Source organism: Agelaius tricolor, unplaced genomic scaffold (assembly GCF_023055355.1).
Source record: "Agelaius tricolor isolate 1412-34295 unplaced genomic scaffold, bAgeTri1.0.p SCAF_2, whole genome shotgun sequence".
NCBI classification, from domain to species: domain Eukaryota; kingdom Metazoa; phylum Chordata; class Aves; order Passeriformes; family Icteridae; genus Agelaius; species Agelaius tricolor.
This window is the reverse complement of record NW_027269262.1, coordinates 11,980,381-12,005,032: the sequence shown is the minus strand read 5'-3', so window position 1 is coordinate 12,005,032 and position 24,652 is coordinate 11,980,381. Positions and strand designations below refer to the sequence as shown.

General features: G+C 39.3%; 1 long non-coding RNA gene across 1 annotated transcript in view; it reads left to right on the top strand.

Annotated features, from left to right (window-relative positions):
* Positions 1–24,652, top strand: part of LOC139600504 (uncharacterized) — a 50,975-nt gene that overhangs the window by 11,203 nt on the left and 15,120 nt on the right. The window contains exon 3 of the long non-coding RNA XR_011682581.1: positions 21,131–21,212. This is a non-coding gene — a long non-coding RNA (uncharacterized lncRNA). The remainder of the gene's footprint in view (positions 1–21,130; positions 21,213–24,652) is intronic.

Sequence of the window (24,652 nt, the reverse complement as noted above, 5' to 3'; positions counted from 1 at the left end):
CAGTAAATTTATGAGGAGAGGCAGCCCCAGCCTATCACAGATAATTGGAAAGCATTCAAAAGCAATGGTCAGTGTATAATTTTAGTGAACCCTTGACCTGGAATTTTTGCTGAGGACATCACTTTATAGCCACCTGTCATGAGGTGAAGCACCTGGTTCATGTAATTTAATAATTTTGACCATGCAATCTAGCCCTTTCTGCTTTTTATCAGAAAATGATGCTAAATAGCCACAAAAATATAATTAATTAATATGAGAAGGATATAGAGTTCTTGGTCTTCAGAGCAGTATCCTGCTAATGAAGCTTCAGGTACTGCCCAACCACAATTTCAACATAATTTTATTCTCCAGGGTTCGTAAATGACCAGAATTGTTAATTTTCTTAAAGAAAAAAAATAATGGTAAAGAGCATGGAAAGGAAAGAGCAAATAAAAAGATAAGGTCTATCTAGGAATTCAGGTCAGGGAACAGTACATATTAGGCCAAAGTCAAGGAAGGAGCAGAAAACTGAAAGGAATTAAAGGATATAAGAGAAAGGAGTGCAGAAAAAAAAAGGCTGAAATGGAAAAATAATGAGAAAGCCACGGATACCCAGAAGTACTTTTGTAGTTCTGACTTTTGAAAAATCATTTCAGGTGCTGACCATCAGCTAGATTTTTTGACACATCTATTTTCTGAGGGAAGTGTTTTATTCTAATTGCAGTCCTACTAGCAATTGTTTCTGACATGCCTGGCTCAACTTTCCTTTGCACTTTGGTTGGAATTATTTGCTGCTACCCTTGTGCCACTGAGAGTAACTTCAGTACATCAGTAATAAAGTCTAACATGCTCTTATATAGCCAAAGGATTAGATTAGATCAGATCCACAGCTTCTTCTGTCTGTTTCTCTGAATAGTTTTACCCTAACAAATATCTAAATCTTCTTTTCATATCAACAGTAGTCAAGAAACAGTAACCCTAGTAACTACTTCTTCTAGCTCAATATTTTTTTCCAGTTAAAAAAAGTTCTCAGCAAGTTGAAACACAGAAGAGGTGACTGTACAACAGAGCCTAAGGCTAACCTTTGTAGGCATGTGTTAGCTTAGTCATGGAGAGACAGATTAGGAGTGAAAAAAAATGTAATTGGATGTGTTTTATTCTGTAATTTCATTTTGTTTTTAGAAGAAGGTTTCAGGCAAAATGATAATGACAGCAATTTATTCAATTTATCCAATGAAATATCTCAGATTGTATTAATAGGCTAAAGTGATGTTTACATGTGTAGTTTTAGGTATAGTTTCCTATATAGACAAGCTCTTTAGGTCAGTAGTTAAGCTCCACCTAGATGCAGTCTACTGAGATGGACATTGCAAAAACACAGGACTTGCATAATTTGTAATTTGGACTGGAATTTCTTCAAGAAACTGTGCTTTCCTTGGGATTACAAACTGGGACAGCCTCTTCTCTGGGGGACAGACCAGCTCTTGTTTGCCTAAATTAACACTTCTTACTCAAATAATGTTTTGGGAAATTTCATCTGGTTAAAATGACTCATTAGAATATTTTCAGGAAAAAATGTAATTGTGAATTTAAATTGATTTCCCCTTCTACCTAAACCAACAACAAAACAAAAAAAAATGAAACTGACTGAGGAAAAATAAATATTTTGAACTTGGGGCAATGTTCATACACTTTTTTCCCCATCTTCCTTTTGGCTTCCTAATTCAGAAACTTGCTGAGGTGTTTTGTTCCCCACATTATGAAAGAGGATACCTTTCATAGAGTTTTATGATCTTTTAGGAAAAAGAAAATGTTGCTTTCTGGACTCTAGCAGTCAGAGCACAAAACTTGCTTTCTGTATGTAGCAATGCAATGTATGTAAAGCATGCATGTCTTTCACAATGTAGCCCATTCTGGCTTGTGGTTGATGTGTAGATACCTATCAGAGATGAGCTTGGGAAGAAACAGATTAAGAAATTTTATGCAGACTCACATTTTTTATTAGTTTATATGGGCTTTTTTTCTTGTTGCATTTAGTTATATTGAGTGAAGACATAGGTGCTCCATCAGTGGTTGGAAAGGAATAGCCCTGTTCCAGGCACCTGTACAGCTTTTCTAGGGCTTGACAGACTGTTAGAGCTGACTGTGTTTAGATGAAGCCCATAGAGTGTCTACATTTGCATAGGCAAATGCCCATGCCAGTGGTACTTGCCCAACACCTCCCAGCTGTATGCACAGGTGACCTGCCTGGCAGCTCTAGTGATCTGCTCGTGCCACAGCCACTTACTCACATAGAAAATCCTGAGCATTGAAGTTCAATGTCAGAGCTGGTCCATGAAAGTCCATGGAAATGCATGTGAACCCCAAAAAGCAGTTGGCAGAGAGCCAGACTGAAACCCTGCAGAGTTTCCCTGGGGTGTGGTGCCCTGTTGGATTGCTGGAGCAGCTCTTTGGAACCTATACTAACCTTACACCATACAGATGAAAATCCAGGAGGCATTAACTTTGATGTCTGGAACAGTACACTTTCGTATATGTTATTTCAAGCTGGACTTGCAAATCCAAATTACTGTGAAGGCAATGAATGGTTTTATATATATGGTATATATATATATTTATATATATGTATAAAATTTCAGTTCATGTTCCTCCTTTATAGCCATCCTTTCACATTTCCAGTGCCTTCAACTTGTTTCTTTGGGGTGGAAATCATAGAGCCATAGAATGGTTGGGGTTGGAAAGGATCTCAAAAATCATCTAGTTCCAACCCCCCTACCATGAGCAGGGACACTTTTCACTGGATCAGGTTGCTAAAGTCCCCATCTAACCTGGCCTCCAGCATTGCCAGGGTTGCCAGGGATGGGGCATCCACAGCTCCTCTGGGCAACTTGTCCGGTGCCTCAGCACCCTCACTGTAAATCATTTCTTCCTAAAATCTACCTAAAATCTTCCTACCCTCTTCCAGTTTATAGACATTACTCCTTGGAAAAATCTCGGTGCATAGGCCAGAAGAAGTAGCAGATGATGGGATGCTCCAAGAAAAATCCCCTGCATCCCAGTGTAGGTGCAGACCCAACTAAATCTCCTTACAGCAGAAATGCTTGTCACCTGCCAAGTAGAGATTCTTCTGCTTTGAATCACTAAATATTATTCTCACTAATTTTATTCCAGTTATCAAGGCTCTCTCCAATTTCCTTTAGGTTATTGATTTCTCTCAATATTCCCTTTCAGCACTGGATACTCCCATATCCCCTATATCACCTTATCTGCATTATAATTCTGCTAATCCACATCTTCTCTCATTTAAAACAACAAGTTCCTCTATGCCACTACATCAGATGTCTTACAGGACTTGACATAAATCTACCACATTTACAAGAAAATCAGAGAGAAAGATTAAAAGTCATGTCCCCATTTTAACCAACCCAAACTGTATTTTATGCTATTCTCTATCTGTTTTGCATACAACAGCAGTCAGGCTTACAGGTCTGTAGAGACCATCATATTCCACCTTTCACTTTTTTTTTTTGCTGTTCTCCTCTCATATGGTTTTGTTTTGTTTCCAACATAGACACAGAGTATGGTAGACGTATTTAAAATAGGGAAAATCAGTAAGAGTTCAAATCCGGCAGGAGTTCTTTATGTGAATTTCCAAACTATTCAGGAGGAGTTTGTTATAGAAATCCTTTATGAGATTTATCAAGTTTGACATCAAGTCTGCCAAACTAGCAATTGCACCAATGTGTTCCTCAGTGCAATAATAATTCACTATGCAATGGCAACAAGAGTTTGTCTGTCCAAGTTTATTCCAAAAGCATACAATGTGGAGGGACTTAAAAGTTGGGGAGTGGTTTTAGTTCTGATCTTGGTATCTCTAGGTTGCATTCTGTATCAACAAATTGGAAATAACATACCTTTAACAGCTTACTGTGCCAACTTTATTAGAGAGTATCAAAAAAAAGTTTAAAAAAATGTTAAGCAGGAGTTACCATAATAAATTATCATCACTCAAGAGACTTATATGGGACTTATTCAGAACAGAAGCGTGTGTGAGAATGCTAATAACAAAAATTTGTGGGCACTGTGGTGCCCCCAGCCAGCAGACATGGCAAGAGCTGAGGTGACAGTCTGGACCCTGTGGTCACAGTCCTGGCTCTGGTCATGGGAATACACACAACTTTGGCTTGAAGCAAAGTGCATGACTATTTCTGTATAACTTCAGTTCATTGCAGTTGTTGATGCTGCAGCTCAAATCAGCATTTATTTGACTGAATGATGTTTAAGATGATGAAATGATCTCTAATTATAATGTGCTGAAAGAGCTCCTGAAAAATTGTCTCCTTTCTGCTTTTAATTTAGCTGGAGGCATTGGAAAAGAAATCCAGATGGTGGAAAAAATTTCTTAAGTCACAGTAAAGGATTCATATGTATTCTTCAGGAAACTTCCATGTCTTTTTTGGTGTCTTGGGCCCTGTTCTAGTACAGCACAGCAAGGTGCATTTGACCCCAAGGATATGGTACATCTTAGTGAGATCAGAGGAGCATGCATACATCACATCAGTTTTGATTGTATTTGGAGCCAGGCAGATCCAAGTGTTAAACTTTTCATTCAGTCATTTTAAATTGTGTATTTAAATTGTGCAAACCCATAAAAGTTTGTCTTCTTTTAACTTCTCCCTGTTTGCCCACAAGGTAGCAATTCCCAGATAAATGCTATAATCAAGTTCCTTTTGCCCAAACTATTTTGTGTCCATTCTGAGCAGTAGTATTTTAGTATGCACACCATAAAACTGTTCTGGATTATTTGCTCTGAGCCACAGCACATCAAAAATGCACATGTAGTTTGTTGTTTTCTCTCACTTCAAGCTTGCTACTACTGCTGGTGCTTGCCATTTTTCTTTTGACTTTTGTGCTTCCAGTGCTCTCACTGTCCTGTTCACCAAGTCTCCTCTATTTCATGCTCTTTCCAGGCTAGTGCCAACAATACATGTAATACACTGATTATTTCCTCTGCTAGGTCATAAATTGCATTCTCTGTCTTAGGATCCAGTCCTGCAGTGTCCTCAACAGTGTTCAGGCATGCAAGAGCATGCTGTGAGGAAAAAGTCACATTGGTTTGTACAGGGCTTTTTTAAATGGTGAAACCAAACACCTGCATGGGTCCCTTGCCATCTGGTCCATCAGGAATGGCCTTGAATGGTCGGCCATCACAGAGCTTGAGGGATGGGAGCAAGGTACCAGCTCCTCACTGTTCCCAGCCAGAAAACAATTTTCCCCTTCAGTGCAGAACTCAAGGAGCCCTGGTAGTGCTGAGCATGGCATTGTAATGCAGTCACTCCCCAAAAAGTCACTCCTGAGCTGCTTTCTCCACGGCTCAGCACTGAGCCTTTGAGAGGAGAGCCAAAACGCTGCCCCAGGAGGCTCTGAAGTTGTGTTGGCACAGGCAGTGTTGTGGAGGGAGCACTGGGGAGAAAGTGGTTTGCTGAGCCAGAGGGTAGGAAGAGAGAAGGGGTTGGAGATGCAGGCTAATCCAGAAAAATGTGGGTACTTTCCACCTGAGAACTGGCATCTCACCAAAGGATCCTTGGGTCTGCTTGGAGAGGATATTACCCTTTCTTGCTGCAGGGTTCTTTGGCTCCTAGGTCATTTCCAGAGTTGTTATTGCAAACTAATATTCACAAGAACTGATCTGGGAGGTAAAAAAAAAAAAATACTCTTTTCATCTGGGTGTGTGACCCATAATGAAGCTTAATCAGCTTTGTAAGGTAGCTTCTGTATCCTACTGTTTCCAATAAATAAAACTTCAGATGAAAACTAGGCATTTAAAGAGACCCTCTCAGTAGGTTTAGTTTTTTTTTCCTTCAATATCCTGTCTATTTATAGCTTTTTATGATAAATGGCCACTGTATTGCCAAGCATTCTGTAGAGTTTTTATTTGTGCATACTAGCATTTTATGTAACTTTTTGGTTAGTTATTACCAGTAATTTCTGATCTTTTTAGAGGGGTGGGTGCTGACTTACTGCAACTTGCCTTGGTGTCTGTGAGTGTGTATTATGACATCCCACTTTACTTGCTTTTCTTTAGGAGAGTGGGACAGAAATCAAACCAAATAAAAGAATACTGAGAACATTTTGAGCAAGCTTGGATCCAGAGAGAGAATGTGGTGCTTGGGTTGTCATTCTAAACATGGGCAAACTGATCTTTTTCTAAGTTTTGTTGAGTTCTTTTTACATAAAAAACACATCAAATATAACTGTTCATGTAATATAAAAAAATAATTGGAACACATTACTTATTTTAAGCATAGAGACACATACCATTCAAGAGAATAAGCCCATAAAATTCATATTTGCATCTGCTCTAGATGTCTGAATGATACTTTCTGCTCTGTGTAATCTCTCAAGCTGCTGTGTTCCATGCGTCTCCTGTGCAGGCTGTGTGATTTTAGTAAGCTCTTTTTGTTTGCCAAGACTGCAAAAGCTGATTAGAGAGGGAGGGGTCTGCCCTGCCAGGACACCAGCAGGGATCTGATCCTGACAGTTCTGTGCAAGCCAATATGTAACTCTGGCCGTTTTCTAGAAAATTATATTTTGTCTGTAAGTTTGGTAGTATACTTTGAATTTATGGTCTCTCTTAGTGTCTCTCACTTAGTGTCTCTCACTTTACTTTGGGGTATATTCTGTTGAGTTCTCATGTTATTTTATTCCTATATATTTGCAGCAACTCTTAACCACTAACACTTTCTGAAAATAATTTGCAGGTTTGCCAGTTAGGTGCTGAACTTCAACCACTTTTGTGCTCTATGTATGAAGTATATCATTATAAGAGGCTTTCTTAAAATGTCTTCTCTGAAATTTCAGACCATGTTTAATCTTGCTCACACATCCAGCACTGTAATTTCAAGTTCAGCTTGCAGTTTATAACTCTGCAATCCTTTTTTTGAAGAGCTGCTAACCAATTATTCTCCAACCTATGCGTGAAGAGTTGCATATTTGTGCCAAAACCATAATACTTTGTTCTTCTGTCTACTAAATAAAATGCTGGTTTTGAAGAGCATTTCTCCAATTTTCCTGCAGGCGTGCATATTAATAAAGTTGTGCCCCTAAATCAGCCTTAACCAAGTAATTTAACAAAGGTCAGGGTTGCTTAAAATGTAGTCACAGGAGTCCAAAGAAGTGAATAGATGCAGAGGGTAAAGAGGAGAGCTGTAATACAATAGCTAAAATCATGTTAGTTCAAGCTGTGAAAACATTAATCCTGAGAATAATTAATCCCTGGAATAACGTTTGTGCTATTGTTGTACAGTTCTACAAGCAAGTATAAGAAATTATTATGTATTATTATGCCAATAAACACAATAATAATTCTTCTTTTGCTAATGACCTGAATACCCAGAATTAAATAATTTTGCAAATTAAGTGGTTTCACAAAATGACCAGCATGTATAATTATATTTTTATAGAGGTGCATACACATATATACTTTCTTTAAGAATTATGGACCTTTTTTCCCAGTAAATCTTTAATTAGGTTTGTTCCATAATTTCTGTTCTTCTTTGTATATATGTGTGATGTATACAATCAGTGGTTGGAAAAAAATTAGAAATCCCACGCGGTCTTATATTCATGTCACTTCTCATTACAGGAAGTGACAGTGAATGTGTTTAAAAGTGCTGATGTGATCACTGGAATGACTGCTACAAAGCAGCCTAATTCATCTTTTCTAAGAAACATGAATAAAGTTTTTCCTATGTGTGACAGTTAAAATCAGTACAGATAATTTTGGAATCATAAGAATTCTTCAGGCACAAGCCCAAGGAAGTTTTGCACATTTTCTTTGTGTGTATTTTCATCTACAGTAGGCCAGCTGTTAAAAAAATACAGTGCACAGAGAATACAAACACTAATGAGGAATATTAGACCAATTTGGCATGCTAATGTAATTCTTGCGGAAATTCCTCCCTTTCCTCTCCCCTCTTAATTTTTCAAGTGCATCTTCTCATAATCTACCCTGATTACTTGACTGCTGAGATACTATTAATTTCTTTTCTTTCCACAAGATTCCAAGATATTAAGGGTAGATAAAGATAATATTTTTCTATATGTATAGAACAAACCATAAAACCATGTGATATGATTTCTGCATCAAGCCCAGCATGACTGTTTGAACTGTACCATCTTTTCAGAAAGTAAATCAGCCTCAACTTTAATCTGCAAGTGATGGCAAGTCTACTGCACCTACATTCAAGCTGACCCAGAATTTAGATTCTGATATTAATTTCTTCGTTCTCAGTTTCAAAATGCAAACTACCATTGTGCTTTTATTTTCTACAGTCTTTAATGTTAAAAAAATGTTTGCTAGTGGAAATTTTTTAAAGTTTTCTTTAAGAGATTGCTTTATCAATTTTAGCAATGTCAAGATGTTTCCACACTTTTGTAACTCATCAGAATAATATGGCTAGTAAATATGTGTAAATCCATTAGTTTGCTTCATTTAAAAGGAAGGAAAAAAAGAATTAAAATACTGGGTCATCTACCCTGTCCCATGCAGCCATGTACAGTTCTGACCTCAAATTTTACTCCTCTCTTCTCAAGTAGCATACCCTTAAAAGTAGTTATTGCTTAATTTTGAAGCTCTGAATGCAAGCTCAGAGAATGTCTTGTAACAGCATCTGGGGTGCGCTCAAGTTGTGCTCTGTGCTCTGATCCTTACTTATAAGCTACATTTGTGTCTTGCAAGATCACTGCAAGATTCATCTGTGTTCATGAAGATAAGTCAAAACAGAGGCTATTAAAGCAGAAAGTTTTATTAATTAGTAATTAGATTAGTAAATGAACTGAGTAAGAAGAATTATTTAATTCTGCATGGAACCTATCTTTTCAAATACAGGGTAGTTTCCTTACAGCAAAACCATACAAAAAAATTATTTAAAAAGCGCTAATTATACTCCTAGACCTGCTTACATGTCAAAACCATTTTTTTCAGTGTTGCTTCATTATTGAGGGTTAGTGTACTTCACCAGCAAGTGGCAGAACATGTCCTAAGCAGGGATTTTCCATTGCATGCCACAATTACAGACAATTGACATTTGATGATAATAACCAGAAAACTTTCATGAAATAAATGACACCTGAGTAAGCTTCATAACCATTCGCCTCACCCTCCCTTGGAATGCATCTGTGCTGTGTGAAGGCTAGAAACAGTTCTTGTGATTGCAAGCACAATTATTAGAAGCCAGGGGAGCACAGAACATTTCCTGAGATAGGTTGCACTGGATAGTTTACACACTGCTTGTAGTGGATTTTAGAACTCTTTCCTTGTGTGTAGGTCTGAGTGTGCTCTCAGGGACAAAATGGTAGTCTGTGCTGGGGATTATACACTTGCATCCTAAAGTTTCTGTGTTTCCTGAGCTTGGTTCAACCCTGTCTTGTATTTTTGCCAGCTCTCCGCTGATGTCACTGAACACAAAGTAGAAGTGATGCTGTCAAATCCAAATAGTTTGGTAGAGAAGTGCAGGAATGGTGCCACTTGGTTTTGGTGCCTGTGGTTTGAGCAGCAGCAGCAGGCAAAGCTGCTGGCCTGTGTGAACTCGTCACTTTGTTATGTAACACTCTCCTGTAACTTTGCTTGTTTCGTGACCACGTCCAGCTAAACTGCTGAGAGCCCACAAACTGTGTGCCAAAAGCATGTGGGTTGCAGGTGTCTCTGGCCATGAGTAGTGATGTGTAAAACTGCAGTGCTGGGAAGATCCATAAAGGTACAACTCAGCAAGTGTGGTGGAATTCTATTCCCACAGACTGAGAGTTTCTGCTTGTGAAGCCCATCAGCAAACACACTTCTGTCACCTACATGGTGAGTAATGTGGAAGAAAAGTTTTCTTCATTCAAAGACCAAAAAGTGATGACTGAAAAAACAGATTTTTTTCCATCTTGATGCTAGCTGGAATGGGATATGGTACTGTCACATTATATATTGGGACTTGTCTTCTACATCATTGCCCTTCAGGACCCTCAAAACTACTCTACCTGTCCATCCCTCCTTCACATTCACCTGCTTATTGTCTGGATCCCACTCAGACTCAGGAGTACATCTAGAGTTGAGAAACCATCCTTCAGCCCTTCTTGCTCTTCTTCCATTCTGAGGGGGAGGAACAAACCTGGCAACTGCAGCAATCCATTTGCATGTTGGGATCACAGAGTCAGTAAGATGTTTCACATACTTAATTGTTGCACAGTGTTGAGAACGCTTTTGCAGTGTAAACGAATGGTATTTATCATGTTCCTAGGAATCCCATGAGTTTTGGCCCATTCTCAGTTTTGCAATTTTTCAACAAATGTTATTAGAATGTGGAGTTTTTTCATCTTAAATGTAGAGACCAAGTTAACTGTTTTGACATCTGAACTTTAGAGAACCCTTAAGAACTCTTAATTGCTTAGCTTAAAAACAAGCCAAGGCCCAGCGCAGAACAGATGTATAGTAATAAACTTATCTCATAATGTCAAATGATTAAACAGTGGATTCTTTTTTACATTTAAATATACAAGACTTTCCATTAAGGGACTTTGTTGACTCTGATAACAGTTTCACAACCATTAAGTTTATTTCTACAGCTATTTGTTAAAAGCCAATAGGGAAAATAATAGAAACTAATTGAAAAGCAAAGCAAACAAAGCAGAGCCTAGAATGTTTCAGTTAATAAGCAATAGAGATTGTATTGATTTCATTTTATAAACAACATTAATCCTCAATAACAATTAAAGTGTAGACAGGTTGCTTGTTTAAGTTATCAGATAAGATGGCCTTCTCAGGTAGATATCTCGGGTAGTAATTTGAAAAGGATATGAGGATTCAAGAATCTATTGATCTATCCATCATGAGCCTGTGTCATGAGAAATGTTCTTGGCAAGGTGCAGTAGTTCTTAAAACCTCAAGGACTGGCAGTGCAAAATTCTTGCTGCTGGAAAACATTGCAAGCCTAAATGAAAATGGTACAGTTTCAAAAGTAGCTTTGTGTATTTTCCCCAAATTATGGAGATGAATGAAGTGAGGCATCAGATCTTGTGTGCTCTTTGTTCAAAGGCAGCAGAAGTGAATATGTGGAGCCTCAACGCAGGATCTACATTCAAAACTCTGGGAAGCTTTGGTCCTGGGTATCCTCTGCTGGCAGAAAAATACCAAAGCTATTCCAGAGACATTTCTACTCCCAAATCAGGAGCAGATACAACCCCTTTAGACAGTGGCTTAGAACTCTAAGGAAGGCTGGAAAAGAATTATGTGAGTGCAAATCTCTAAAAATACAAACAAAAGCCTCTGGCATTTTACACAAAGCAGTGCCATATTCACAGCTCAGGTGTTGACAGGTATTTATTTGCACTTGTTCTGTGACTCTCTGTACTTGGTGGTGAATGAACGCTTCTCAAGGTATGTTGGTGTAGGTGGCTCTGGAGGTGCTCCTTTTGTTTTTCTGATTGTGTGGCAGCAGCTGGGAAGAGCAGCAGGGCAGACTCCCTCTTTTAGTGTGGTGAGAAATCCAGAGGCTTACTTTGATTACTGGTCCCTGCTGAAGACCTGGCTTTGGCCAAGGGCCTCCAGCACAGTCAGACTAACCAGCAAATTGGTTCTTGGCTTGTGCTTAAGCCACTTGTGTGCTCATGAATGAGAGCTGCTCTCTTCAGCTCATGGTGGGCAGGGCCTGATCCAGTGGCTTGCTATCCAAGTCTGTGTGGAAAGGTTGCTTAGCAGGTTTGTGTTCAGTGCAGGGACCCATGGTCCTCCTCTGCCATGCGGAACTTCAAGGCTGTGTCTCGTTACATGTGATATTGGAGGTTGCTCAAAGCAATGTCTCAATATATGTGATACTGGATGGTTGCTCCCCATCTGACCCACTCTGGAATACTTCCAGGGATGGGGCATCCACAGCTCTTCTCTGGGTGACCTCTTGCAGTGTGCCTCCTCATCCTCACAGCTGTTCTGCTGAAATTGGGCTGAATTTTATGGACTTGTTCAAAATCCATTAGATTAAAAATGAAGGAAATTAAAATAAAGAAGGAGATTGAATGTGATTCTATGATCTCATGTTAACAGCACACATGGGAGAGAAGATACTTTGATGTCAGTTCCTGTTTTATTAAACACACAGCACAAAAGTGTGAAATAGGCAGTAGAACAGGGACTGACACGCTGATTTCCTCGATCCAGCTGAATGTCCAAGAGCACTTTCTCTGGCCAAGATAATATCTGGTTGTTCCAAGTAGTGTGGAATAGCTTTCATAGGAAAGAACATTGTTCCCAAACTGCCTTATGGGTTCTTCGGGGAATTAATTCAAATTCTTTTATGGTGAGAAGGAGAATGAAGCCAATGAAGCCCATTCTTCTGTGGATATGGATGAGATCACTGGTTCTGAGCCTCTGTCTGTATATTTTGAAAAACAGACTGTGCTCCTACCCCAAACTGCATCAGGGTCCTACTTTACAACCAGGTTGTGAAATTCCTGCAGGGTGTCCTGTGTCCTAGGAAAAAAGTAGGGTTTAAGACAAGGTCTTCTCATAGCAGTTTCTCCTATCTGAACTGAAGTGTTGTTTTTGGGATCAGGTTTATGACTCTGGAGAAGTAAAATCAAATAAGATCATGCTAGAAACTTGTACTTTAGTGTTCTTTGGTCAAGATAAGATGCATTGTACTGTATGCAAATCACACTTTACAGTGGAGCAGTGTACTGCATATATTGGCATTCCTGTTTTTTTAATATAATAGAATGGGTTGGGTTGGGAGGGACATTAAAAATTGCCTAGTTTCAACCTCCCTGCAACATACAGGAGCACCTTCCACTAGAACAGGCCTCTCAAAGTCCCATCCAGCCTGACCTTGAACACTTCCAGGGAAGGGCATTCACAGTTTCTGTGGGCAACCAGTTCCGGTGTCTCACCACCCTATTATCTAATCTAAACTCACCCTCTTCCTGTTCAACCCCACTACCTCTTGTCCCATCATCACAAGCTCTTGAAAAAACTCCCATCTCTGCTGTAGGTCTTCTTTAGGTACTGCACCACACAGCTTGGCATGATTGGCAAACTCACTGAGGGTGAGTTTGATCTCACTGTCCGTGTCACTGACAAAGGCGTTGAACAGCACCAGTGCCTGGACCAACCCCAAGGAACTCCAGTTGTCACAGGTCTCTGCCTCGACCAGGGAGCCCTTGAAAACAACTCCTTGAGCCAGTTCCTTATCCACTGAGTGGTCCACCTCACAAATCCATGTCTCTCCAAGGCTATCAGGTGGCACAGTGTCAAATGTTTTGTTCAAGTCCAGGTAGATGATGTCTGTCACTTATCCACTTCCCTTATCCACCAACACTGTAAACCCATCTTAGAAGGCCACCAAGTTTGTCAGGCTTGATCTGCTCTTAGCAAAGCTGGCTGTCACCAACCATCTTCTTATTTTCCTTCTGCCTCAGCATGGATTCCAGGCAGATCTGCTCCATAATCTTGCCAGGTCCAGAGGTGAGACTGACCAGCCTGTGGTTCCCTGGTTCTTTCATTTTTCTCTTTTGAAAAATAATGACAATGTTTCCTCTTTTCCTGTCAGTGGGAACTTCACTGGATTGCCATGACATCTCAAATATGATGAGTAGTGGCTTACCCACTTCCTTGGCCAGTTCCTTCAAGAACTGCAGATGTATCTTGTCACAAGTCCCATGGACTTGTGCACCTTAAGATTTATTATATGCCCTCCAATCTGATTTTCCAAGGTGGACAGTTTTTCCCTCTCCCAGTCCCTGCCTTTGGGTTCTACAGTTTGGGCAGGGTGGCCCAAATCACTTGCTTGTCAAGACTGAGGCTATCTCTGTATCCTGGGTAGCCAGGTCTTCTGTTTCCTTCTGGAAAGGGACTACATTTTCCCAAATCTTCCTTTTATGTACCTATAGAAGCTTTTCTTGTTGACCTTAATGTCCCTGGCTGAATTTAATTTTATCAGAGCTTTAACTTTCCTTACATGATCCTGTACAATATCTCTGTATTGCTCCCAGGCTACCTGTCCTTGCATCCACCCTTTATAGATGGAAGCATATATTTATATAATTAAATAAAAAATTATATTATCATAATAAAATTATATTGAAATATAAGAAGAATAATAGGTATGATTAATTAAAGAAATCAAGAGACTGTTGGAAATAAGAGAGAACTGAGAGATAACCTAAAAAAATTTGCATAAATGAAAGCATTTACTCCAAGCACATTTCTGTTTATGATAAGAGTCTTTGGATATAGCAGAGACTAAAAAAGATGGTAACAAAAAGGAACCAAAAAAACCTGCCTGTCTTAAGGCAGAAGCTTGCAGTTGCTTCAGGTAGAAATTTCCTGTTAACTTTTGTAGTCCTTGGAGAGTAGCCGACTGTCATCAATTCCTGGTCAATATTTGAGTAATGCTCTTTGGCAAGTCACACCATTTGCTATTTGCTCGATCAATGTATAATAGCCCAATGACTCAATATTATAAAACTCAATGACCTGTGAAACTTCAACATTTACATTTCTGTTAAAATCTCAAATAGTTCTTTATTAGTAGGAACTCAAGCTAAAATGCCAAAGAGATAAGCATGATGACAATTATTAGCTACTTTTCTTAGTCACACTGAGACAAATTCTAGTGCTTTTACTAAAACTAAACACTATGAAATGAATGAAACCGCTCCCAGGGAAAGATAAAACTCATCACACATTTGAGGGATTAGAAGATGCAGAGGTCAGAATCTGTCCCGGGCATCCCATGTGAATTTTCTTGTTTTACTCATCCTACTTACTGTGGCATGTTGTAACTGTACCCAAATGGGCATAAAATATTTACTGACTTGTAGTAGGAGTCTCCAGTGTTTCACAGGAACTCTCTGCATGAAACACCATCAATTATCTAGTTATCAAATGTCTGTGCAGTTTAGCAGGTTTTAGAGCGGTAAGTACATTATCAGATAAAATCCTGACCCAGTTGAAAACAAAGGGACCATACCTCAGACCTGGTGGAGAGCCTTCCATTTACAGCCTCCTAAAGTCTTGCAGTTGCAGCCCATTTCCCATACCCTCCCTGGCTCCTGGCAGCCCAGGAGCAGAGCAGAGAGGGCTGGGGCTGTTGCTGCCAGGCTGGGTGCTCCCGCAGACACCGTGTCTCCGTGCAGGGCTGCCAGCCTCTGCAAACACATTTCTGCTGACCAGGCACTCCCTGCGTGTCCCCGTGCAAAGTCAAACCTGGAAACTTGAACTGCACTGTGGGTGACTTACCTTGTTTAAAGCTGCATGTTTGACTGTCCTGAAAGCATCAAAAACACTGAGGTGGGCCAAGAAAGCATATCAGGATCTTGGTCCTTGTGTGGTTACAGCTCCCGTTAACACTCAGAGATGAGTGAGATCAGCACTTCAGCTCATTTCAGTGCAAGATCAAATGGGTGAAGCTAAACTATTTACTGTCAAACAGAATTTGTAGACACCAAAGAGCAGGCAAAACAGAGATGCAAGCAAATGTCTGCCTCTCATCTGTTGTAATTCACAATCTCTAAGCTCAGACAGATGCCATGAGGTTGTGAAAGTTCTGCATCAAACACGGGTGCTGATTTGATCCCCTGGCTTGAGGTAGAAAGTTCATATACTTTAATACTTCAGTGTTCCAGAGTTAGATCTAGAGTGGTAATTCTGTGTTGAAAAAGCAGACTTACATGCATTAGGGCATTGCCACAAACAGAATTGCCTCTTTTTTATTTCTTTCCTTTCACTTTCCTTCAAATACAGCAGATTAAAGAATTGTCAACCAGCTAGCTCACAGACATATTTTCCAGAATAACCATTTGGACAAACATTATTACTATTTATTTTTCCTATTAAGAAAATGTCCATCAAGCTATCAGGACTGGGTTCAGTTGCAAAGCAAAATCACTAATAAGAAAAGATAAAGATCTTAATAATAATCTGACCAAATTAGTGGTGAGAGCTGGTATAGGAAGTGCTCTGCTGACCTTTGAGGCACAGCACATGGGATATTTAAGGAAAGATGAAGCTAGCAGATGTGAGATAGGGTGAAAGAAACTCTCTACTGACCAAGGCTGTTTCCAAGGCAGGTCAATGGAGCATGTGGAGGTACCCAAGTGTGCAGTGGTCACATCATGTAAAGTCCAGATTGGTGAGCCTCCACATTTGCTCCTATACCTTGCTCCCCAGACCCTTGTGGAACAGGAACAGTTGATATAGGAGGCATTTCAAATAACACACATGAGAGAAAAATATTTTCTGGCTGCAGAAAGGAGAAGAAACATAAGATGTATGGCTGTCCTAATATCTCTGAAGAGATTTTCTGATTTTCTGACAATTTTGGCAGATTCTGACTGTGTTGGTGTGGCACCTCTGTTCCAGCAGCCCTATGTGTCCCTGCCCTGGCACAGTGGGCTCTGTGTACCTTGCACTGTATGAACACTCTGTAAACATACAGTGTGTATGTAAGTGCAGGTTGTTACACGCACTTACTTCTTGAAGCAACTCAGAGCAGCTCTTGGGTCACTATTTGCATGAAGAATGTGTGTGGGTTTATCATTAAGCAAAAGGTATTAGACACACCTGCTAGAACAAATGAAACATTTCTAGAAAAAGTAAACCTGCCTTTTGCTGTATTGAATATCTGCAGTGTGTTCTCTTGCATATTACACCATTTCACCACACTGGAACGTCAATACTCCCTTGGGAAAGCGTGTGCCACCCCATTTCATTCAGCTCCTTAAACAAATGTTGGAGAAACAAATTAAATCTGAAGCAACATGAAACAGGATAAAGAGGGAAGATAGAGCACATCTAGCTAAGGAAAAATTAAGGTCATGTCAACACAGTACAGTGCTGCACAGAGCCAAGACATTAGTATTCCTAAGAAGTACTGTACATTTGGATGTAACAACATGAGGTAACTTCTTAAACTACCTCCATATGACAGGTGTTTTCTTGTCAGAGCCTGGTGGCAATGCAGCTTGGCATCATCACAGCAGTTCTTTGCCTTACGTGTAGCTTGCACTGTGTTTGTCCTGCCACATCTTTCTTTCAGATGTTTCAATAGCTCGGGGTTGTTTTTGATGGGAAGTAACATCTTCAGGCTGCCTGTGAACCCAGGCTCTCTTGTCCAGGAGATGCAAGTGCTCCTGGCTCCTGGCTTCCTCTGAGGGCAGCCCTCAGCAGGAGTCCCCGCTGAGCTCTGGAGCACTCTGACCTCATTCTGCACCAAGGAACATTCCATGCTTTCCTTTCTCCCTTTCACATGCACGAATGGGGATTGTCCCATTCTAGGAGTAAAAACATGCTTTGGAGGCTAAAGTTCAGTTTACCCTGCCTACCTTTTTTTACCCTTTTATTTATTCTGTTTGCTCTTTATTAAATGCAGCCTCACCCACAGAATGTGGGTCTGTGAGGCTGTTGAGGCTTCTGCAAAAGCTCTGTTAATTGTCCTATGTTGAATAAAAAAAAGTGATCTATAGATCATATATGCATAAAAAGAATGAACAGTGCTCCCCTCTTTCATGTAAGCAATGAAAAAGCCAAGTCATATAGGAGGCAAACCACAAATGTTGATTATCCTGATTATTTGAAGCATGTGAACAAGAAACTGCTTTAACATTGAACAAGTAGCAGTGACTATGAAATAAAAGGAATAGTGAAGCCGTGAATGCCAGTTTACAGTAAGGTGCAGTAAATAGCCATGTGTTAAATGTATTAATACAAGAGCTATAAAGAGTCCTGGCTTTCCTTATTGTTCAGTGTGTTGTTGGGCACTACAATTGTGGTGCATGGATGAAAGAGGGTCTAATAATGGACATGAACATAATAGATAATTTACTTGCAGCATTTCCATTGCAAAGGTAGGAATTAGCTCTGAACATTTGTGCATAACAGGTCTGAAATCTGTTTCCAGTGTTGTGAGAGAAATACACCTGCAAAGTCCTGAGCCTGTCAGAACAATTCTCAGTCAGTGCAGCAGTGATGTGCCAGGTCATCTTGGTTTACTCATCTGCATCACTTGCTATCTCCTTAAGCACACTTTGGCTTGGTTTGGTTTTGCTTCCCTGTGCCCCTGCCCCCATCATCCTAAACTGTATTTGTGCTCAGACCTTTGGTGGAGAGAGAAAGACTTGAGTATAGTTTCTCAGTTTTTCCCTGGATTTTGTCATCATTGTGGACATCGTTAACCTGTGCTGTCAAAAAACAAGGCTTTTTGCTCATGTCGGGGAAGAAGAGTGAAGTAAGTGCCTTTATTCTTCATGGCAGGCTGATAAAATGTAACAGAAAGGGAGAGTGATGCTGCCAAGGTGAAGGAAAGAGTGCAGGCTTTCTGCATGCATATATCCCCTTACACCTGCACAAAAACCATTATATGTATTTAGTGAAACCATGCTTCTGTTTCCCAGGGGCATGAATGAATGAATAGGCAGGAAAGCCAATAAGCCAAGTGAATCTTTCAAGTCACTCCATTAAGGTCACCAGTTTTTGGCCAGTAGAGTGATCTCTCAAATGAATTGGTGCTTCTATTTTATTTATAAAAACAAAGACCAGGTCTTTCACCTGCTTTAGAACATTTAAGTAATCCTAAAGAATTGAGCATGATTCTTTGCATATTTTGTACCAGCAATTCTGGCAACCCCCATTGCTGCCAATATGTATCTACATATGAAAATAATTCATTGAATATCCATCCCTTTGTCTGAGAGGCAGTGTCATCTGCTCAGGAACTGGTTGGAAATACTATTGAAAGATGGTGATATTAGGAGAAATAAAGAACATGAAGAAATATGCAGTGCTACAAAAAGAAATACTAGAGATGAACTTAAGGAGAGATATTCAAGTGATACTGACAAATTATCAGTTCTTGTCATCCTCTTTATATATTACAAAAGGAGGCTATACAGTAAAATTCAAAGTATACACTTAGAACCCTCAGAGCATGTCTTCTTTTCTTATTGTGCTTTTGTGGCCTGGCAGATATCTTTTCTACTGAAGCATCTAGCTAGGAAAGCAAATTAACTGTTCTTTTCTGTTTCTTGCCCCTCAAAGCAGGAGATAAAAGGAGCAGATGCACACAGCTTATCTAGCTGCTGGAGGTGTTAGTGCAGTGTGTTTGTCCCTGAGATTCCTGCCTGTCATATTGCACTCTCCACCCTTCGATTAATGGTATTCTGGAATGTCCAGAAAAGTCTGAAAGAATCACCTTGACTTTGTGAGACTGTTTAATGATGACTACATCAGCCTACATTTCTCTGTAGAAAGCAAAAAAATGGGTGGAAAGACAGAAAAAGGGAATCTTCCATTCTTCTTCCCTTGACATTCCAGCAGATGATACAAATAATGAAAAATAGCTGAATTCTTCCTTGCTGTTACTCAATACCATTGACTACTTTCTAACAGCTAACTCCATTATAAAGTTTATATTTCATTTATCTAGCATAGATTTTTATGTACAGAGCCCTCAATGTTTAAATGTCTCTTTAAATGTCTCAGCATCCATTTTCTTAAAGTTAAATGTATGATCACTACAGGTTCACTCTGCACTTAGGAAGGTAGTAATGGGGCTTGGAAGTTCTGATGGAGTAATAGCCTCTGTTCAGATTACAAATAGTATTTTACCTTTGCTTATAAATGAAGTAAAGGATTATACTGGGGCATCTTTGTGGATGCATCACTAATTTGATGAGGGGTTGTTATATTTTTAACTACTCTGCTTCTCCTGTTACACAACTTGCCAGTGGCTTCTTAACAAATGTGAGACATTTTCCACTTGGCCATTTTGGTTCTAGCATGAGCAATCTCATTTACTAATAGTATGTTAGCTGTGGTTTCTTGTCTATGAATTTGAGGGACAAACCAATGTGGTCAACCTTTTTCATCACACGATAGAAGGATTTCTTTCTTTGACTCTTTCCATCTTCTCTCCAAATGATACCCTCCTACTTGCTCTTGATGGAAAGTTCTGCATCACTGTCTGAGTAAAGGGAAAATCCCAAGATGTGCACACACACAGAAGTACCAGAAGTGCCTTCTCAACAATGCTCTCAGGCACCTATTCTTAATGCAGAGCACACAGACTGAAATCATCCTCTCTTTTAGGCTTAATTACATCCCTTATATAAGTGGAGCCAGCTGGGGGTTTTTTCCCCCCAGCTTCTTCAATTACTAGAAGGTTACTCTAGCACAGGGACTCTCAGGTTACTGTTGCCAAGGAGTTTACAGCTGTACTCAGAGAGGATAATATACTATCAGTCATCTCATCTCTATCACCTCATACAAACTTGGTTTCTTTTTTAAATTTTTTTTTTTCATTTCTAATGTGCTGTTCTCCATCATCTGGGTGCTCTTGAAAGGAGAAACTTACTCAAACTTGCCAAGTTCTTATACTCAAAAAAATTCCCTAATGGCTTAACTTTGGCAGTAATGAGGGATGGGGGAGGAGAATAGGGGTGAAGGGGCTTTTCTTCTGGCTGTGAGCCACCACCTGTGTAAAAAACATCCTCATGGTGTTTACAGGAAAGAAATGCATCTCATATTCCAGTTCTTTATTATGCCAGTCATGTTGGAGGACTTCTTTTGAGCTATGGTAGGAAACCTCTCTTTTTCTATTCAACAGAGAGTGTTTAGACAGTTTGAAGAACTCTTGTCTCCCTTCCTCTATTTGAGCTCAAGTCTTCAATTAGATGTAATTGAAAAAGGTAGAGTAAATGGCAGGTGCCTGCCTCTTTGGAAGGCATAATTATGACTAGCTTGCAGACTTGGAATTTTGATGACTGAATAAATAGACAGATGTGTTTATGTACACACTGACATCAGTACTGACAGGATGACACAAGGACATTTGTAGCTCTGTAGTCTGTAAGATGAGGAGGAAAATGAGGGGTTTGGGCTGCTTTACCACCCTCTCATTTAGAAAATGAGAATTTGTTCTGTCTTAATATCTGTGGATGAGGTGTGCTATTGTGAAGCAATAGCTATTTGTGCCTATGAAAGATAATAACAGCTGGAGTTATGTCTTAGGCAGTGATCTGTGCTAGCTAGGGGGTTCCCATTCAACATATTCAATAAGAGATCTTATTTTGTTTCTCCTTCCACTTTTACTCTTGTTTATCTTCTCTATCTTCTCAGCATTCTACAGGTAAGAAATTGCCCTGAGTCTGAATAGAAATTGGAATGTGTTGCCAAGTAATCCTCTCTGCTGGACTCAAAGGTAGGTATTCTGAAAAAAAAAAAAAATAAAAGCTTGCAAAGAACTTCAATTTCCTTCAAAAGCACTAAGCACTATCATAGCCATGTTGCTGTGTGGTAATCATTAAAAAAAAAAAAAAAGACAACCCAGGCAACTACTGCTTGGAGGGGAGCAGTAAAATCTTTGGGTAACCAAGGTCTTCACAAGGTCCTCATGCTCCCTCTGCCATGGCTTGTAGGTGGTGATACTGGGACAAACAAACCAGTTGTTATCTAATCTATAGCGTAATAAAATATTGGTGCTTCTAGGACATTAGCTATCTTTTCGTCATATGTTGTTAATCTGCCTATCATTATTGTGTCTGATATCAAAAAATGTTCTCAAAACACTGTTTAGTAAGCAGTCCTCTGTTTTTTCCCCATTGTCTTCTATGTTACAGATCAATGTAGTCATCTATTATGTCATTGTGTTCTTTGTACACAATCAGAGCATGGTCACTGTTGAAAATGACTCACCATTTTTGAGTTTGCAAAGGCTCAGTGAAAACTGTTGGGTATGTTCTTAACACACACCTTGAGCTAAGTTCAAGAATGATGTCTCAGTTTAGGGTGACTTCTTTTACATTTGTTACGAAGATTTCATAAATGGTCTGATTTTGCTAGGCCTACTCTGATGCCATGTGGAAGGAGTTCTACTTTGTTGTGTATCACAACTCTCTTCTCTTTCACTGATATGTTAAATTGCCAGTATGTTAATTAAAATAGTGTAATGATTATAGAAGCTTTGGTGGTGCAGGGCTGAGAAATCCCAATTTAAGGACTGGTGACACTAAGAGTGTCTTTATTTGCTCATCAGTTGAGACTTTTTCTCTGTTGTAAATACAGTTTCTCTTGAACAGTGTCTGAAAAAGACCAAACAAAGGGTGGTTAGGAAATGGCTTTGCTTGTCTGTTTATCCTGCAAAAAAACTCAATTGCCAGGAATATGCTTTTATTGCTCTCCAAGGAATAATGAAAGAAAATAAAATAACTGAACTAAGTGTAAAATATCTAAGTGAATAAGACATAGAACCAGATTTGAACAGTGTCTCTTCTTACATTAGGCTATTACAAAGTTTTTTAGATTGTGAGTTTCCTTAATTCAGCTATTCCCCATTAGCTCACACTTCTTTTATGTTTCCCTCATCTGTTCTGCTCACTGAAATAAATAACTTTGGTATCTGAGTATCTATGATATTGTGTACCCAGGTCCTTCAAAAAGAAAATATTTTCATACTTCTCTTTCTTTCAATCGAAACAAAGGCTCTCATCAGTGAGACATCGAAGTTATAATCTCTGTACCCACTAGTGTGGACTCCTTTGTTGTGTTTTATAGACCTGCAAAGTCTCATCTGCCTTTACATGCTTGCACAATGTGCATTGTTTGCTCCCACAAAGCTACTTTCTCATATGTCCTGTTACTAGCACAGATCTGTCATTATTCCTCAAACAGCTTCCTCATGCTCTCTGCCAGCTTTACACCAAGTGTAGAAAGTCCTGGAGTGTATCAACACCCTGAGGTTTATTGTTGTGGAATTAAGCTCACTTCTGCTTCTATTGCTTTGGTCTTGCACCTCATGGGTGTTTTCTGTCTGCGCTCATTTTAACAAGTGCTGTGCTGGTGCTGCCTGTTTGGTGGGTATCACCCAGGTCATTGCTGCGAGAGCTTGGTTCTGCTCTTCACCAAATAAAGCAACCACCTGTCCCATGTGCTGAGGTATAAAAACCTAGAAGATGGGAGCATGTGCTTAGAAAATTTCTGGTACTAATTCTTACTGGGAGCAGTCCTACTGGAAGCACTACAGCTAATATTTACCTTTAATTTTTTACATAGGAAATGAGGAATGGCTACATTTAATAAAAATAAAGTAATTTGCTGTCTGAGGTTATCTTCCTGCTTTTACTGGTGTGAAGTAACCCTGGGAAGTTCATTGCTAGAGGAGCTTTTCCTTATGATATGACTACATACATAGTAGCAACGGAGCATTTTTATTTGTATCACTTATTCTTTCTCCTGCTTCCTTTCATAAATTAAATGAAAGCAACTCTTCCAATTTGCAAATAAAGCTGCCTCTGTGTCACAAACACGATAGCACAGTTCTCTTTGCCAATGGTTGTACCTCTTCACAACCCTTGCTGCTACCAGGACATCAGCTAAGCTTGTGATACAACAGTCTAAATCAAGGAAAATTGCAATGTGATGATTAAAAGGACTGAAAGGAAGAAGGAAAAGGACAGGCTCTTATTCAATTCCCCTATTTAATTTTAAAATAATTTTTCCTAAGATTAAGAAAAATTCAACATTGGGTTTTTTCCTCCATTTGGTCTGGTTAAGGAGAGAAAAAATAAGAAAATAGTTGCAAAAATAACATTAGAAGTATTTAAAATATAAAGAATTGGGATACAGCAGTCAATGCACATTCATCTGTTGGGTGGAAGTTACATATGTAGACATATGTTAGAGGGGCTAGCCATATTGTACAATTTGTAGAACTAGGCACTCTGAGAGAGAGCTGCAGGGGAGAGTTCACATAAGAAAGGAAACAAAGCTAAGGTCTCATGCCATGATATGCATTCCAGCTGTTGTCCTGGATCTGGGAGTCAGAAGTCACTCACTTTCATGAACAATTCTGTATTTTTATGAAATGTTATGTAATATTTTGAAGAAAAATATTCTTATGTAAAAAAATATTTTAAAAGCTAAAAAAAAAATAGAAGTCACTCTTTGGATAGCAAGGAAGTTTGAATCTTCTGGAGTTTGAACAACTGCAAAGACCCAGATATATGAGCCGCAGCTTAGGAAAGGCAGCATGACTTTGGTAAAAAGATTGCAGTTGGGCTAAAAGATACATTCCTCTGGCCCTTAAATGTGGCATATCCATTTGCCCTTCAAGTCCATTTTGGGCTGATGATGTGGGCTGTTGTGTAAGAGTGGACTGCACATAAGTACTCCTTGCTTCCCCAACAGACCTAGTCTATATGCGCTGATAACACACATCTGTCCACAGACTCTGTCCACAGAAATTGAATTTCTGCCAGCAAAATCCCTCTTCTAGGGTGTTCATATAAAATACACCTCAAATGCACAGAAAATTGCCTTCAAAGTTAGAAGCATATATGCAGAAACTATTTAGTAGTGCCTCATCTGGAAGAAGTTAGGAAGTATTAAAAAATGAAAACTCGTTATACAATACATTGGAATGAGGAACATTTAGAATTGTGCAACATGCACTTCAGTGAATGAGAATATTACAAACTGAATGTGACTGATATGACACAAATTATCATCAGTTTGAATGCAATTTGGAACCTTGCCAGTTACACTTTTGATTAAACACTTGATTCTGATGATGTGCTTATGCTGTACAAATATATACCCTATTATATGATATAAACTATGCATTGGTATAGCTCATGTTACAAG